The 11,970-nt window shown below is 42.8% G+C and overlaps 1 protein-coding gene across 1 annotated transcript in view; it reads left to right on the top strand.

Annotated features, from left to right (window-relative positions):
- Window positions 1–8,426: 8,426 nt before the first annotated feature.
- Window positions 8,427–11,970, top strand: part of GREM2 (gremlin 2, DAN family BMP antagonist) — a 40,269-nt gene continuing 36,725 nt past the window's right edge. Inside the window, exon 1 of the mRNA XM_061989881.1 lies at window positions 8,427–8,663. The gene's annotated coding sequence lies outside the window, so the exon portion shown is untranslated. The remainder of the gene's footprint in view (window positions 8,664–11,970) is intronic.

Raw genomic sequence — 11,970 nt, 5'->3', positions numbered from 1 at the left:
TAGTCAAAACTGGGCAGACATTATTGTGTGACATTAGGATAAGAGAGAAAGAAAAAAAATGCCATCATTTACATGGAGTTGATGAATGATATATTAACTGTGCATAAATTGTATACAACAGGCCAGGCAGATTGACAAAACTTGGCAAAAATAATTCAATCCACAAAGCCAAATTACACAATAAAAAAAAAGCTGGTGCTATTCAAACTGGTACACTTCAAAAAAAAGCAAAAATATTCCTAGATTCCCAATAAATCACAGATTCCACTTGTTTTGGCTAGATCTCAGTCTTTTTCTATGCAATACATATGAATGGTTTTGTAGTGATACAAGTTTTGTCATCGTTCAATATTTCTCATGACTGATCACATCTATTTATTTACTAGGATTATGAAAAAAAAAGTATCTTAAGAAAATAACATAAGGGGATGTAGACTAGACGTTATGGTTAGGAGGCTTCCTAAAGAACAGGAAATGTAGGGACAGTCATATGTGGCTGATGCTATATTATAGGATATTCTGGGCTCTGTCCTCTCTTTACCTCATTAAGTAGCAGCTTAATATTATTTCTCCATAATATTCAACTGACATTGTATTCATAATGTTTGAAATATTGAAAGAGGACACTATTCTTTTGTTTAAACCAATTATTTCAGTGAAATGCTTGTGTATTTCCCAAAACATCCACTGCCAGTCAGTACCAGTGAGATAAATTTAGGTTTAATTAAAATATCTCATTCAGTTCTGCCATGTGATATTAATATACTTTGTGCTTGTTGTGTGCTGTACATTTTAAATTGTTATCATATGTATTCCATCCTGAACGTATCCCTGGCAGGATTCATGTCACTTAAATTCTGCCGTACTGTCAGAAGGAACTATCCATCATTTTGTTTGTTTGGAGCATCCTTCACTGCTTTGGGGATGGGGGAGTGGGAGTGGGGCTGTCTTTGCTTTGGGCAACTCAAACATCTCTCACAGCCTGGCTGCTCTGTCCTAGCAAGGAAGAAAATTTTTGTAAAGTCTGAAGGCACGGACAGTGATGGGCTGCCTCAGGAGCACTAATAGAGGAAAGCCTGAAGTACACAGAGTGAAAGAGCTTGAGCTTTCCTAAGAGGGTGTAACAGTGACTTAGCAGGCTGAGAAATGTCTTTTCCTCTTCTTCATAGCTGCTGTGATATGAGAGCCACAAACAAGGACAACATGGTGCTTTGGATGAGTCCTTCGTCCTTTGGGAGATGCTGTAACTAATTAGTTGTGTTGCATCTTAGGGAAGTTTTTAATGATTTTTGCTCTGAAAAAACAGAGATTTTAAACACCTCAAACTAAAGTAAGGAGTTGGAACATTTTATACAAGGATACAATATGGGTGGGTTTTGAGAAGAAAACCACCAGGAGATCAGGAACTATGGAGAAGCAAAGAAGTGTTAGCTGATGTAGCTGGAACAAAAATACCCCTAAGATTGTGCAACTTTATACTTTTTCTTCCTTTCCAGTTGTATGAACTTGCACTGTTTGTGAGTAGAGCGAGACATCATACGAAGAGCACCACTTGTAAGAATCTCACTCAACACATTTTCATGAGAGAAATTAACCAAGAATCCAGTTAATTACTCACAGTTCTTGGAAGAAGCTATATTGGCTGCCTTCCTGGTTCCACACATATTGCCTTTATTAGTCGTTATACGGCAAGTGAATCATACATGACAGAGCTGGTCTGGCTCTAATATTTTGAGGTTATCTGGTCCTATTTAGTGATGTTCCCTGGAGATCCAGATGTCCCCACAGCCCCTCATGACATTGAAGAAGGAAGAGAACTCAGCCCAAATGGACTTCTGCTCCCTGCTGCTCATGTCTCTTCTTTGGCTATGTAGTTTCTCAATCCAACCAGAGAAAACAGAGATGAAGTTAACTAGTCTCCTCATTCATTCAGTTCAGTGTGGATCATCTGTGCTAAAACCACTAGAGCATCTTTTAATAGGGTAAAAAAAAAGGAGTGTCTAAGGTCAGACAGCTTAAAATTTGTCTATTCTTTTAATTGTCATCGAAAACAGGTCCAAGCAAAAAAACGGATCTTTGTCATAGAGTGTATGAAACAGAAAATGTAGGTTTGGACATGTGTAATGCTTTGACATATGAGTTCAATGTTTTCACTCTAAGTAAGCAAATTTCAAAGGGTTCTGGATGGTTCGGGTTCCTCAAACTATTTTTGAGAATTCAAGCATTTTGCATAGGGCTCATGACCTAAAGGATTGTAACTTCAACAACAGTATTGAGAAGCACTGTCTTAAAAGGGAATGACATCACTAACATTTCACGTCCTTCTTCCCTCTGCTTTTTTTCTGTTCTTCACTGGTTATCCCTTTTCTTACCATGATCTCCTCAAAACCGGTGTGGCAGCATGTATCATTAAGCCTTCATCAGGCTAAATAGCAATCATCTGGAAAACAATTCTAATCAAGAAGTGCAGACCTATCTTTTTTACTCTGGTAAAATGAATTGGTGAGCTTTCTGGAGAGTTTTCAAAGGTGTGAAGGGCAGTTGTTTACTCCAAGAAAACACACAAAGGAGAGGCAACTTTCAAATACCTAAAGCCCAAGTTCCTGGAGCATACAGATGGGCTCAGGGCATCTGGGTAGAGCTTGGCACAAAAGAAAATTTACTATGAATGAAGTGAAAGAAGATAAAGGTAGAGAAAAGTGTAAGCACTTTCTCTTCCTTCTAAGGAGCACATGGAGTAATTTATGTTTGAAGTCAGTGTGAGGCAAGAAATATAAAGATGACATTTTTGAAAGGTATTGTTTTATCCATGTTAATAAAGCTCATTATTGAGGGTTGAATGAAGCATCTACTTGTGTCCTGGGACAGAATGTTGCTGAGGTAGAGACATATTTTAGAGTTGTTTTTCACAGCACAGATAAAGTACTGAAAAAACAGGATACAAATTACCTCTGCTGAGAGTGCTTTTCTGGCTTGAATCCACAATGTTAGAAAGAATTCCAAATTAAAAAACAGGTGCATTATGTCCAAAGGCATGTAGGTGCCTAATTGTCTATGAAAACAGTAAAGCTGTTGAAGATCTTGACAACTGTGATTAATCTTAAGGGGACACGACATTCTCCGGCATTCTCACAGCTTCTCCTAAACCACAACCCAATATTGCTACTACGACTTATTCCACAGGCAGTTGAATTATCACACAGATAAGCTATGTGCCAAAGGCTCTGCGTCAGCAGTGGGATATCAGGTTTTATAATTCCTATTCAGCAAGGTGGCTGTAAGTGGGAGTTATTAAGGAGCCACAAATGGAATACTTGTATGAAGTGACCATAGCTGGGATGAGTCCAGCCACTGAGAGCCAGTCACCAAGGACAGACCAGCCCAAAGCTCCAGATGGAAAATGTGGTCAGGAAAATAGAGGAATCAAGGCAACCTCAAACTGAAGAGTAAAACAGGTGTGAGGTCAGGAAATCAAAGAGCCTATACTGAAAGTCTTGGATAAACATGAGTTAGGACTAGAATAAGATAAGGCATGATAGTCAAGAGGCAGGAACTGAGTAGAACCAAAGGGAATGCAAGGCAGTGAAAGTGGTTTGTGGGGTTGCCCTTTTGTGGCTGAATAAGAAACATATGCCAACCTTCTCACGGACAGGCTTCTCTGGACACTGGTCTCCTAGGAGAATATTGAGCCCAGCTCCTGTTTACAGAGCTTGTCTGCCTAGTCACAGCCTGAGAGGGGAGCGTATGTACCTAACCTGGCAAAAATGATCAGTTAATTCAGTGTAGACATGTCATTTAACAACCAGGGAAAAATTGTGTAATAGAATCACTAGATCTCTCAGGATTCTTCTTTTCCTTCTTATAAAACCCTGTGGATCATGTCTTGGGAGATGAATGAGCTTGGGGAAAGTGATGGGCTGTGTCATCTCCCAGGTCTATAGCCCTTCATGCTCTCCAGGAACTCCTGCCAGATGTGTTTGGGGATCAAGACAAGCTCTGCATTTGGGGCTGCAACACAGAACAGATTCTGTAACATCAGTGACAAAGATATGGTCCTTGCTGTGAAAACAGGCACCGGTTGTTTGTGTTTCATCTCAGATGTGTGAGACAAAAGACATGGATCACAATCATTCCTGAAGTGGGACAACATCAGAAGTAGAATGCAGACATGAAATCTGAAGATTAAAAGAAGGTATATGCATCAACATCTTGCTGAATTATGGTCTCTGTAATTGCCAGGCTATGTTAAAAGGTTAGTCAGTTTAAGTACAGTATACAATAGAAGTCAAACACTCAGACTGGAGGAAAGATGCAGTAATATCAGTATGAATGTGTGTTTTAGTGATACTGCTAAGAAACTCCTATCTGCTTCATATAACTATTTTAGTTTTAAAAAGCAAAGCAAAACTTGCAAACATAACTAAAGTAAAATTCTGGTTGAAGACCAGAGAAAAGAATCAACATGCTACACATTTGCTATGTCAGACCAACACTGTCATGGTTTGACATGACAGTCTTTTCTGGTAATGGGGAAGGGGCTGTAAAGATGGTTCCTGTAAGAAGTTGCCTGAAACTCTCCCCAACTCTGAGCCAGACCCACTGCCGTGGCAGAGTCAATTAGATGCCTTCATGACCACTTTTTAAGAAAAAGCCACAAGAGCAGGGTTCTTCCCGTTTCTTCTTTTGTCTGCCCCTTCTTCTTTTCCGGCTGGTGGTGGTGCAAGGAGTGGGAAAAGAGAGAGAAGCAACCATGCAGACTTCAAGGTCAGTGAGGGAAGAGAGGAGGATGTGTGCTGGAGCAAAGACTCCCCTGCATCTTGCTGAGAGGACTGGTGAAACAGAGATTTGTTTGCATTTTGTTAAAGATCCCATATCAGGAGCAGAGATTCATTTTGTTAAAGACCCTACATTAGGGGCAGTGACTCACTTCATCAAAGACCCCGCACCAAGGGCAGTGATTATCTTCATTAATAAGAACAGTTTCATAGAAGAAAGTTCTAAACAAGTTAAAGGCCCCATGTCAGGGGCAGTGACTATGGCCAGAGGAGGCTGTGTCCCGTATGAGGGACCTCGTAGTCACAGAAGCTGTAAGTGTGGGGAAGAACCCATGCCAAAGAAGCTCATTAAAATTATGCCTAGAGGAGGCCCTGTCCCGTGACAGGGCCTGACCCTGTGTCTGCAGAAGCTGCAACTATGGGGAAGAACCCAGACTGGAGAAATTCATTAAGGACTGTGTCCCATTGGGAGGAACCCTGTATCGAAGCGGGGAAGAATGCAAGGAGTCATCCTCCTCTGAGAAGAGAGAAGCGGCAGAGCCCATCAGTGAGAGACTGACCACATCCCCCATTCCCTGCCCCCCCGAGCTGTTGAGAGAGGAGGAGGTAGAGCTATTTGGAGCAGTGAGCTGGGCCTGGGAAGAAAGGAGGGATGGGGGAGGGAGATCTTAAAGTGCTGGTTGTAATATTCTCAATCATCCTGCTCTCTTTTTGCTTTTTGTTCTGTTTTGTTTCTTGTATGTAGTAGAATAAACTTTCCTACTTTCCTCTCTAAGTCGAGTACCGGAGTCTGTTTTGCCCAGAACCGTAATTGGCAGTGAGCCCTCCCTGCCCTTGTCTTAATCCACAACAACCTTGGTTATCTTTTTCCTCCCATTTCGCTGGGGCCTCTGCCATCCTAATGAGGGTGGGGGTGAATGGGGGCACCGAGCGAGAGACTGTCATGGTGCTTCTGTGCTAGCTGGGCCAAACCATGACAAACACTCTTTGCAGTGCTCATTAATCAAGCTGTAAAAAAAAAAAAAAAAGTTGTTTTGAATCCAAAATGTCTCAGTTAGCCTTACTACTAGGTATATGGAAGGAATACGTGTGAACAACAAACATTCACCAAACAGAAAATGCAACATTCCTGTTTTAAAAATAAGGCATGTAATGAGAAAATTAAAATCATTTATGAAGGCAAATGACTTTTAAATCTTTAAATTCCCCACATACCTTCTAGGATTATAGTAACCTGTGGAAGGTCATTACAGTTATAAGAAAAGATTAAATAAGCACTTAAGCAGACATAAATAAAACAGACAAGTTAAAAGCTATTAATTGAACAAGACTAGAAGGAAACCTAATCAGTGCTGTAAAGGAATCCAAACTAACACAGAAGGAAATAAACACAATGCTGTGAATGGCTAATGGGAAGCAACAGCTCTGGAAGTACAAAGTCTTATGAAGTCCCAAGTCATTTGGACCACAGAAAGTTCTTGGGTTGTAAGGAGGAGCACAAAGAATTTACTACTTCTGTAGAAAACTTCTGTAGTGAGTTCAGAGATTTTCCCCAAAATAGCATGAAGTAGTAGATAAAATTTGTGTAGAGATGATATGGCAGAAAACTAGTAGATGGAAAGAAAACATCATGGCCTGCCATGATGTTTTCTTCAACTACCAGTCAGCTGATGGGCCATATGCTTTCCTCTGGCATAACTGTCAGTCAAGAGGGTAAGATGGGAGGCTGAAAAAAGGGCTTGAAAATGGAGCATAAATCTAGAACAAGCATTCTTCCTAGGAAAATGTTAGGGTGAACAAAGGCGTCACATTCTGATTTAGGAAATCCTGAACGACAATCAGCCAGCCATTTGGATCAGGAGTGTGCAGGACAAAATATGCCTGCTGCAGAGATGTCAGGGTGATTGCTGTGGCTGTTGGGCCATGGCTGGAAATGTGGCTTGGCCTCAAAACTAGCAATTTCACTTCTCCCTGGGAGAAATGAATACGCAATATGTGAAGTAAATATATATAATGAAAAATAAGCAAGACTTTTTAGTTACTCTCATGTTTCAAAAGTGTAGCTCCACTGAACTCACTGAGGAATGTTTTTGCTAATAAAGCTTTTAAAATGGGGGGTGGATTGTACTCCAAATATAGATATTTCTAAATATGTTTGGGTTTATATATTTCTCAATATTTCTATATTTATTTTTCTGACTTTTGCCTGAAAAAAACAACCAAAAACATTTTACACTAGTTCTGTATGCCCCAAAGAGTGAAAAGTATGTGTGCTTTCTAGAGAATGAAAATTTTTGTTAGGGGAAAAAAATATTGAAATGCAGAATCGGTTAATAATGTTATGGAGCTTACTATTTTAAAATGTACATACCGCTGTTGGGCAAAAGTATCTCTGCCACTCCATTCTCTGTTTGAAATGCTGAAATTTGGATAAATGCTGACTTTTAATGGCACATGAAGTACCAACAGGCATAGATGCTACTTAATATAACAGCATCAGTTAAATGCAGGTCATTGAATTAATTAAGAGTGTATCTGTTTTAAGTGACCATTTTGTTCTCCCTAATTTTAATAAGCAATTTTGCCAACATGTTTACTGGAAATATTACAACATCTTCCTCTGCTGAGAAAACCCAAAGGGCCCATTTATCTGGTTCAACTGTATTCTGGTTTAAACAGAAGGTCATACTGAAACCAAAGGACTGTCATTTTGTCCAGAAGACAGGTCAAAGCTTTGACTTAAGCCTGCAACGTGTCTGCAGGAGAGAGAATAATTTTCCACAGGCCACATATCACCCCGAGCAAAAAGAACATCAGCATCACAGGCTGCCCAGATGGGTTGTTGTCTCTGGAGACATTCAAAACCCACCTGGATGAGTTCCTACATGACCTGAGTTCCTAGGAAGTCCTGCTCTGGCAGGGGGGTTGCACTAGATGATCTTCCGAAGTCCCTTCCAACCCTTGAGATTCTATGATCAAAGATGCACCAACGAATGACAATTGCAGCCACGGTGACTGAGTAACCCTAGATTCGGGAAGAGGAGACTTAGCATCCTAGTTTTATTTTCTGTGCAAGCCATGATTTGATGTGTAGTCAACCAAGAAAGGGCTAGGAACCCAAACAGTGTAAGAAAAGCAAACTAAACTCAGGCAAAGAATGCTTTGTCCTACCTCAGATTTAGCCCTCAGGTAATCAGGTGCTGCATGCTTTTAATTTTACCAGTTAGGGATTTTTTTTTTAAAGTTCAGAGAACAAACGTGTCTGAATATTGAGCGTGACACAAAACGTCATGAATGCTTAAAAGTTGCAATTCCAAGGAGGAAGACGCAAAGGTAAGAAGTATGTTTTGTCAGTTCCAGGGTGAGAATGTCCCTGCACAAACAAAAGGCTGGGGACTGGACGTCGTATTGGGGAAAAGGATGTCTGAGGGGGAGGGGGAGAGCAAAAGAAAAGGGGTTATATCTGCTCGCCAGGTTGCGAGGCTGGCGGCTGGCAGGGAGGAGCGGAGCCGCGGGCCAACTGAGCGTGTGGGGCGGCGGAGGGGCGGCGGAGGGGCGGCGGGCGGGGAGGCAGCGGGCGGGCAGGCTTGGTGTGAGCTGTTCGGCCACCGGAGCCAATCGAAAGCTGGGGCTTGATCCTTTTCTCGGGCAGTGGCTGCGCGGAGCCAGTGCCGAGCTCCCCTCCGCCGCCGGGACCCGGCAAAACCGCCTCTCTCTCTCCACGCACCGCTCTCCGCCACTGAGCGCCTATGGGCATCTGCAACCGGCCAGAGCGTCGCACCACTGGCAGCAGAAGCGGGCGACGGCCGCCACTCCATTTCATCGCCCCTTGGGATCTATAGCTGGCAGGAAGGAGCGTGTTGCAGACCTTTCCCCACCTCCGTGCAGGTAGGTATGAGGCGGCCGGGGGAAGCCCGCCGTCCTGCTCCGGCACCGCTTCTCTTCCTCCTCCTCCCCTGCCCTCTTGCACTGACCGCCCCTCGGCCGGACGCTGGTGCGGCTCGCCGGGCGGGCGGCGGGAGGCGCGCGGGGCCCGCAGGCGCGGTGGCGGTGACAGCGCGGGGCCGCCCCGCTGCGCCTCCACCCGCTACAGCCCCGCGCCCCGGCCTCACCGCAGCCCCACCGCAGCCCCGCGCCGCAGCCCTGCCGCAGCCTCTCCGCAGCCCCGCCACAGCCTCGCGCACCGCGCCGCAGCCCCACCACTGCCTCGCTGCAGCCCTCGCGGCGGGCTCTCCGGTCTGCGCGGGGAGCAGCGCGTTACCGCGTCCGCACTGCCGCCCGCCGGGCGTTTCCGAGGAGCACGTAAGAAAATGAACGGGAGCCGGCTCCCGGCAGCGTCTGGGACTCGATGCTCTGCTCCCACAGCCCTCGGAAGTTACCTAGACGGCCAAATCCTTTCGGGTTCGAAACGTCGCGCATGACGTCTCCACGCTCCCTCCCAAATAAAAACAAAAACCCCAAGCAACTCTCAAAACAGAGAAAACCCACCCCATCTCGTGCCTGAAACCTGTGCCACTCTGTACGTGTCTTTCTTTGCCTGCGGTTAATGATGGTTTGTGTTTATGAAACCCCGCAAGGGGTCAGCTCCAAAAGTGAATAGTCATGAGGTGGAAATATATATAAGTGTATACATACACTATTTGGATACCTTTTTTTTTTCTCTCTTGCAAATGGGGATTATAATAATAAAAACCCATGTCTGTCTCTCAGGGAGTCCCTGCTTGACTTTCTGCTAAAGCTAAGGAAATATTTGCACTTTCACAGGTCTTGCAGAATTGGAGTCACAGGTCTTATAAAAAAATTGCAGCAGCATTTGGCTGAACAGCACTTATTTCTCGCATGCTATTGTGAAAGTGGTTATATAACTTTTGGTGGATTTTAGGGGACAAAATTAACATCCAAATGAAACTTTTTTATTATTATTATTTCTTTTTCTCTGAAAGAGGAGAAATAAACCGAATGAATGCATGATGACTCAGGTGAACTTCAGCATGACAAACGGCTGCAACAGATTCCCTAATGAAAAAATTCGGGTTAAGAATCCCACAGGCCTCCCAAGAGTAACAGAGCAGCAGGTGCAGGATCAAGCCATGTCTATGCAGAGCCCCAATTAGCAGGCTGGTTATCAGACTGCTTCAAGGCTGTTTCTTGCTAAACTGGGGAGAAATCAACATCATGTTAGTCTTGTCTTCTTACCAGTGCAAATATAACACAGATGATGTGTTCCTTAGGCAATTATCTTGTTGCTTGAACTCCACAAAGTACACACTTCCTGAAGTACTGTCTTAGAATGCCTGATATATATTAATGCAGATGTTTCACTTGCTAAACTTGGTGCATAGTTCTCAGGCTGGCCTTTCCTCATTTCCTTCCAAAAGTTAAAGAAGAATACTCTAAAATTTTAAAATAACACACTGAGAAAATAATTTAAGTAAAGGAACAACAATCTGCTTATTACCGAAAGCCAGGACATGAGAATTCTGTCTCGGTATTCAGACTCCAAGCAAGGGACCTCTCTCACTTTTTTTGTATGGCCCTCATGAACTGCCATCATCCAAGACATTCAGTGAAGTCCTAAATTCTAGACATTTGTGCATGATTACTGTGCAATTGAAGAGAGCAGAGCAATTTGCTACATCTCTGTTGTAGGATGAGTGAGAAGCCTATCAGGTAGAATTTGGTCTTCTTACCTCTTTTGCAGCCCACTATTGGTTCAGAGCTCTTTTGGGGGGGAGATGCGGATGGTAGAAGCAAGGTTTGCTCAGCCTTCCAAGGTTGCAGCATGATAAGTATGTGAAAGATGTGTCAGTGAAAAGCATCATTAAGATCCTTAAAAGGGTACCACAAAAATAAATGCTGTTAACCCTAGATTTTGAGCTGTTTGTTTTAGCTGACCTATTTTACTTTTTGTTTATCTTTCAAATAGACTGTGCTGTCATGAACCAAGACTTTCAATGTGTAATAGAACAAAGGTATAAGAGGCTGAAAAATTAAGCTCTGGAGATTTTTGTTTCTTTCCGTAGGGTTAGGTGAGGGTAGAAACTAATATCTGAATTGCCAACTTTATCAATCTAGTTATCAATAAATTGAAAAAATACTTGGTTTCAGTCACCACTTGTCAATGTTTATTAAAGTGTAAATTATGTAGGTCCGGATCATCCCCTTTTGTAATAAATAATTTCTTCCTGATGTGGTTTTGCTTGATAAATTTGGTAGCTAGTAAATTCCAGTTGCTCAATTTTATATAGTTTATTCAATTCTGTACTCTTAAAATCACATTTAAATAATCCTAACTCAAGCATCAGAAAGTGGTAAATTGGAATTTACCAGTTTCTAATGCTTGAGGTAGAATTATATCAACAAGAAGTGCTAGTCACTGAGAAAGAATTGAGCAATTCAAGTCAATGTGCAGATTTACTGATGTCTCTTCAGGATCTGCACAAAAAGGTGTTCCACAAATGCTCATCAGTGTGGTTATACTTTTGTATTGGTGTTGTGGTTTGTGCCAGGAGTGTAACTTTGATGCCAGTCTTCCAGTTGTTCCCACTTGCTGTCACTCTCCATATAGCTCATGGTGGGCCAGCTGGATTCCTTTAGGATGTATCTAAACCAGAAGATGTGCTTGAGTCATTGCTGAAAATTTAGTCTGTGGGAGCAGATCGGAGGCAGCCTGAAGTAAAAACGTACATTTAAATGTTTTCGGAGCTTAAATGTTGCTCTGGATATCTGTTGCTGTTAGACTGTGCTGGCTTCTAGACCTGGTCCATTTGAAGCAGGCTAGTATTGATGCAACATGCTGTTTGAAGCTGACACTACCTTTCCCAGGGTGTGTGCTAGTCCCTGCTTCTTGCACCGGTGCCTACACGTGTGTTACCAAGAAACTGCTGGATCAATCGGACAGCACAAGCCTGCAGCAAACCTCAGCTGCCCTACTTGTACATACATACATTGAGATCTCTTCAGTTCTACATGAAGATAGCTAATTTTATTCTTTTTTATGGTCTGGCATGTGGTAACAGACTTTGGAAAGTGCAGCCTTGTGCTTATCTGCTGAATGTGAACACAGCTGTTGCACATAGGAAAGGACAACTGGTGTTTCCTCATGGTTGTTTTCCTCTCACTGATGGTAGCCCTTGTGCATATAAAGGTTCACAAAGCTGTTCCTTGTTGCATTTGGGAGTCATGAAAAATGTTG

Source organism: Colius striatus, chromosome 2, assembly GCF_028858725.1.
Source record: "Colius striatus isolate bColStr4 chromosome 2, bColStr4.1.hap1, whole genome shotgun sequence".
NCBI classification, from domain to species: Eukaryota; Metazoa; Chordata; class Aves; order Coliiformes; family Coliidae; genus Colius; species Colius striatus.
Note: the sequence above shows the minus strand (reverse complement) of the source record. Positions and strands in the feature narration are given on the sequence as shown.